We start from the raw sequence: 6,174 nt of genomic DNA, 5'->3' as shown, positions 1-6,174 counted from the left end.
TGGTTTTCTCACAGGCTCAGGATGTGCTCCATCCCCTCCAAGCTCTCAGTTGACTCTGAACCGCTGTCCCCAGGTTGCCCCGAGCCCAGAGCCAGCAGCCCCTGGCACTGCCACCACCCCCAGGCTCCTTCCTGCCAATCTTCATCCCCATCCCTCCCTTATTCCCCTCTCTCAACCCAAAATAACAATTTCCCTCTGGCTCTGCTGTGCTCCAGCTCCTCTCCTGCTGCTGCCAGGGGCAGGGATGGATCATTTCCTTTGGGTGCAGGTGGTGGTGACACAAATCCTCACCCCAACTTCGGTCCCATGGATGAGCCACATCTCAGTACCCTTCGTAAAACCGGGGGGCTGTGTTTTCCTCCTGGCTGGTGGAAGTGACACAAACAGGAGGAGAAGGAATTCTGCTTCTGAATTCGTGTTCCTGCCGGGATTCCTCTGCTGGGAAATGGTGGAGGCAATTAAAACCTTGGAATTTCCCAGGAATAGAATCCCRCTGGGACCTCCAGTACAAACAGGAGCTCCTCCCRTGTCCAAGGAGCGGGAAGCGCGGCRGTTCTGTCTTCTCTCCCTCTGCAGGGAATTTCTCTCCCCATTTCCTCAGCAGAAAGGAATAATTCCTTGGGTTGTGCTCAGCTCACCCCAGTGATGCTTCACCCGCTTTTCCTCCCTGAGTTTTGGATGTTCCTCAGCTCACAGCTCTGATGTGGAGAGGCTGCTGCAGCCCAGCTCAGGTGGAACAACAGCCACAGGAGCAGCTCTTTCATTTTTCTTCCCCTCATTCCTTCCTCTGACACCCATTTCCTGTAAAGAACCACCCCCTGAGATGACAAAAATTAAACAAATTATCTGCTCCCTTAGGCCAGTGTTGAGCATTGAATTTTAAGCGGTGGCAGAGGAGAAGGACTTTGTCCTYTTAGAGTTTGTTGGGGGTGCAGGGGCTGGATTTTATATATATTTTTAATATCATGTTGTTATTATTATTATATTTAATATTTAATATTGCCTTATTAAATGGAATTAGTGCCAATTACAAAGCATTTTTTAAATCAAAATGGGCTGTGACTCATCCGACACCGGCCAAAACCTTTTGGGTCCGGGATAAATAAATAACAGGGAAGAAAAAATTCCCATTTCTTTTATCCCTTTCTTCTCCCACTGTGGGTTTAATCACTGGCCATGTTTGTAACTTCTCATGTTTTGGGACAAAATATTGCGTATTTGAATCATGTTTCCCCTGCTTTAGGAAACAGAGTTTTATCCTCTTGATGCAGAGAATCAATGCACTTTTAACAGTATTTAAAGACCTTTGGAGAAGCCATCACTTCCTGGAGAGCTCCTCTGCAGCCCGATCAATTCTGGGCAGATTTAATGAAAAGCAGGGTTTTAATTTGMGACAGAGACTCACTCCACTCACTCCACGGCGCCTTCATCTGTCACCGTGGCAGCGACGCCATCAGACGTTCCTGTTAAACCCTGGATTTATYTATTGGCAGTAACGGACGGAGCAGGTTGCCATCCTTTGGATCACTGCGTGGAAGAGCAGCTCCACCTTTTCCTTTATTGCCATAATTTATTTTTATTTGACAGAACCCAATGTGCCTCATTCCCCAAATTCCCCAAAATTCTGCAATCCCAGATGCAAAAAGGTGGGTTGATCTTGGCCCCAGATGTGAGGATGCTCTGGAATACCATGGAATGCCCAGCTCCATGGAAATTTGGGGCTGGAATTGCAAGAATTTGGCAAGCTGGGAGTGTTGGAGGTCAGGAGAATGCTCTGGGGTGTTGTTTTGGGATTCTTGATGCCTTCTCTGCTCTTTCTTCATGATCCCATGGGCGGGAGGCATCTTTGGCTTGGCCTCAGAGGTGAAATAAAAACAATTTCTGCTCTGCTGCTTTGCCGTGAGCAGGGAGCACAAATTCCTGGGAAAAACAGAGTTTTAAGTGTTTAAATAAAAGCGGAGCTGGCTTAAATTTTGGGAACTCTGAGAATTTGGGCACCCAAAGGCACAGAGAGGCTCCCAACGGGATCTTTTTGGATGAGGAACTATTCCAAGGGACCATGTTTGAGGGATTCATCTTCCATCCCTAAGCTTTGTGTGACTCCCCCCCCGCAAGGCTCCCATCCCAATCAAATTCCACCAGAAACAATCCCAAGAGCCCTCAAAGCAATTATTTCTTGATGGTTTTCCAATTGGAATATCTGGACAGTTCGTTTATTTGATTGGTGAGAAATCGAAGGTTCCCGCGCATCTCGCTCAGCGTTTTCCGTCAGCGGTGCTTTTTGTCAGGAGCCAGACGCGCCGTAAAAAACAGATCAAGCCGTTTAAAAGAAATATTTTGCCCAAGGAACAATAACAAGGCTTGGAAGGCCTTTTTTTTTTTTTTCCTTCTTTCTGGGAGTTTCCTTCAGGGAAACCTTTTCATTTCCTGATTGAAAGATCAAATCTGCCCATGGAGGGAGCAGTGGGGTGTGGATGATTTTTCTCCTGATCTCTAGAAAAACACACTCGGCTAAAGAGTCCGTGGAGAGGTTCTGCTTTAAAGGGAAAGGCGTTTGTGTGATGGGAGAGAAGGATTAGGAATTTATCTGTAGGGAAGGCAAGGAACGCTTCAAATCCAGTTTGTGGTGTCAGTGGAACTGTCAGGGTGATGTTCCAGGGCTTTAAAAACTGCAATTCACTCAGCAAAGAAGGACCCAGTAAATAATAAAATTCCCCTTTTGGTGCAACCAGTCCAGCCTATAGATGGTTTAAAAGTTGGTGAGTGTTTTCATCCCGAATTAGAAATTAATAGCTGTTTTTTTAATTCCGTTTGTATTAAATTGATCRTTTTATGAAGTGTTATACAATCCCATGGATTCCTAAATTGCTTTTTACCAAGATAAGCAATTTCTTAGGTTAATGTGGCTCCCATCACATCTAACACAATGATATTTRTTTAATTCCTGGAGTTATTAATTATCAGTTGGGTTTTTATGAACTACAAATAGACCTTTGAGAGGGCCTGGAGAAGGCACTGGTGGCAGCAGCAGCTGTCCCCTCTCTCCTCGGTGTTGTTTCCCTACATTGTCCATACCAAAACCTCTCCTCCCTCACTCCACGGCAATTTGGGGGTCCCGTTGCCACTGAAATACAATTGAATAAGATTAATTATCTTTCTGTAGAATCTAAGCTTCAAATTCCCACTTTTTATAACAGGATGTGGTCTGAGAGCTGCCAACCATAATGTTTTATCTCCAGGGTAGTTTTTTATGAGGAAAATGTTTCAATTCCATACACTGAAGAAGACATCCTGTGCCCAACCCTGCGGGCAATTCTCTGTTSTTTCCATCTCTTGGGGCCTGGCCCAGGGAGGTGTCCTTGACTTTGGGGCTGCAGAGGAATTGTTTTGTGTAAAAATGGGAGAGCAGGAGCTGGGAACTGTCTGTGGAGTCTGSAGTTAAACACTGAACAATTCCAGGGTTACAGAGACATGGAAATAGAGAAACTGAAATCCTGAGGCATCAGCGGGAGACTGATTGTGGGAATTGCTCTTCCAATCCCAGCTGCCCAAAGGCTCCTGCTCCTCTGTTGGTGCCTCATGGAGACACCAACCCCCGGTGGAGCTCCTGGTGGGATCTGCAACCCTCAGAAAATTGAAGAATTTGGAGACCTTCATCTAAAGCTGCAGCTGACAGATTTCCTGAGCTGCTCAGATGTCACCCAGAGCAGCTCAGGGACAGCAAAGCTCCCAAACCCTCAGCAGAACTGAGCATTCATACACCCAAGCTCTGAATTGTTTTAATAAAYGACATTTTGGTATTTTTTCCTTTAATCAATACGAGAATTACCCGAGGAAACACGGGTTGCAGAACAAAGGGCCAGTTCCAAAAAGCAGCCAGGCACTTTTGTGCTTGTTCCAAGTGGAAGCAGAAGGCGCAGAGCCGCTCGTATTTCAGCACAAACCTCAGAGCCTGCGCCCGTCCCTCGGAACGCGTTTAATGGGAATGTTTGATGGGGCATTTTCCTGAAYGGGGACATTTCTCAGCGCTGACTCCGAAGGGATGTTCCAGGGCCGTTGCCTGTGATTTTTCAGCGGCGTGAAATGCGCCGGAATTGTTTATCCCAGCTCTGTCTGCCTAATGTGCCCAATCAATCTGTCTCCGAGGTGAAGCCGCGCGCTCCGCTAATCGCCGCGCTACCACGGAACATCTTGCTTATTTTTGCTCTAAATTATGATCAGCTTGGAAATGAGCTCGGAATTTGATTTATCAACAGCTCTGATGCTAATTCACCGACGAAGTTGCGGCGCTCTGAGACTAAATATTAGCGCTAATGAGAAAACATCGCCGCCGCGTTTTGTAACTCCGCGTTTCCGCCGCGTACGGGCGACTCCTGAAGTCACGTGTAATTAATTCTTGTAATCATTAACCAGGCAAGCATTTCCACGGGAATCAGCCKACCTGGATTGGGGATTACCAGCAAAAGTGAAACCAGATGAGGTTCAGCTCCCAGAGAGTGTTCACGCTGTGTTTTTATTGTTTAAAAAGGGAAATGTGCTCCCTGCCAGSCAGGCCTGGCTGTCCAGTGGTGGTTTCCAGCGGGAGGGATGGAGCAGGTGTTGAGTTTTCAAACCAGAGGCACCAGAACTGAAGGGTTTGAGCTGCACTGTCTGAACAGATAAAGCCAAAGTGTCCAGACTGAGGCAGCTGTGACCATCTGGGACTCAAAAATGCATCATTTCTCCTGCCAGGATCGGGGTTTTAGGTTATAACAGATTCACAGAATTCACAGATTGGCAGAATGAACCAGGTTGGAAGAGAACTTTATGAACATCAAATCTGACCTATGACCTTACACCTCCTCCTCAACCAAACCATGGCACTGAGTGCCACATCCAGCTCTCCTGGAGCAGTTCCTCATCTGAGGATCCTGTGACACCGAGAGCCTTTGCACCATTCTTCTTTCAGGGGGAARATAAACTCCACTCCATCCCAAACTCCTCCCAGAAACTTCCCTGTCTCCTGCTGGGAATTCTGGCATTGAGTTACCCAGACATCCATGGCCATTCCTGCATCTCCACAGATATTTTCCTGCTCTTCAGGAAAATGGACGGTGAGGAATCGTTTTTCCAAACTGACCATGAGGAACAAACTCTTTATTATTTCCAACAGAGAATAGAACTGAGTGCCACATCCAGCACTTGCTGGAGCAGTTCCTCATCTGAGGATCCTGTGACACTGAGAGCCTTTGCACCATCCTCATTTCAGGGGGAAAATAAACTCCACTCCATCCCATAATTCCTCCCAGAAACTTCTGGGCTTTCCAGTCCTTCCAGAGATCACATCCCTGTGTCCTGCTGGGAATTCTGGCACTGAGTCATCCAGACATCCACTGCCATTCCTGCGTCTCCACACAGATTTTCCTGCTCTGCAGGAAAACGGATGGAGAGGGATCCTTCTTCCAAACTGAGCATGAAGAACAAACTCTTTGTATTTCCAACACAGAATAGAACCATTCCCAAAACCCGGGTGGCCAAATTTTTGGTTTAAGAGTTTAGCAGGGAATTTGTTGTGRTTTGGTCTGACTGAAGCCATTCTGGGTGAGGCACAGAGTTCATCTCTGCCTGATCCCTGAGGAATCTGCCCTGCCATGAGGCTGCTGCAGGAGAGAATTCCGGGGCCTGAGCTGCTCCAAGAACTTGGTATTCCCTGCCGGAATTACTCGGCGGGGAGGTGTCACATCCTCGAGATCATGTTGGGCCGGATTCCAGCTTGTCTGAGGCGTCCTGTTGGGAGGCAGAGCAAGGAATTAAGGATGTGTGAGAGTGTTTGACACAGGAGAGGTGAGAGAGAGAGAAAGTGCTCTGGAAATGAGGTCACTCGGCGCTCACTCCCACCCCAGTCCAAACCCTTTCAATTTCTCCGGTTCCAGTGGAATGTGGTGAGGTTACATCCCCACTGCTCTGCTTTCCAAAGTCCAAAATAAGGATTTCTAGTGATGTTTGGGTAAGAATTAGTGTTAATGGCTGCCCCTACAAAAAGCAGAAGTCCCAGTTGAATTCCAATCCCTGATTTTTTTAATGTCTTTTCTCTCTTTTCTCTTTTCTTTTCTTTTCTTTTCTTTTCTTTTCTTTTCTTTTCTTTTCTTTTCTTTTCTTTTCTTTTCTTTTCTTTTCTTTTCTTTTCTTTTCTTT

The sequence above is a fragment of the Malurus melanocephalus genome, unplaced genomic scaffold, assembly GCF_030028575.1.
Source record: "Malurus melanocephalus ecotype Western Australia unplaced genomic scaffold, MMel_1.1 scaffold_337, whole genome shotgun sequence".
NCBI classification, from domain to species: Eukaryota; Metazoa; Chordata; class Aves; order Passeriformes; family Maluridae; genus Malurus; species Malurus melanocephalus.
This window is presented reverse-complemented; position numbering follows the sequence as displayed.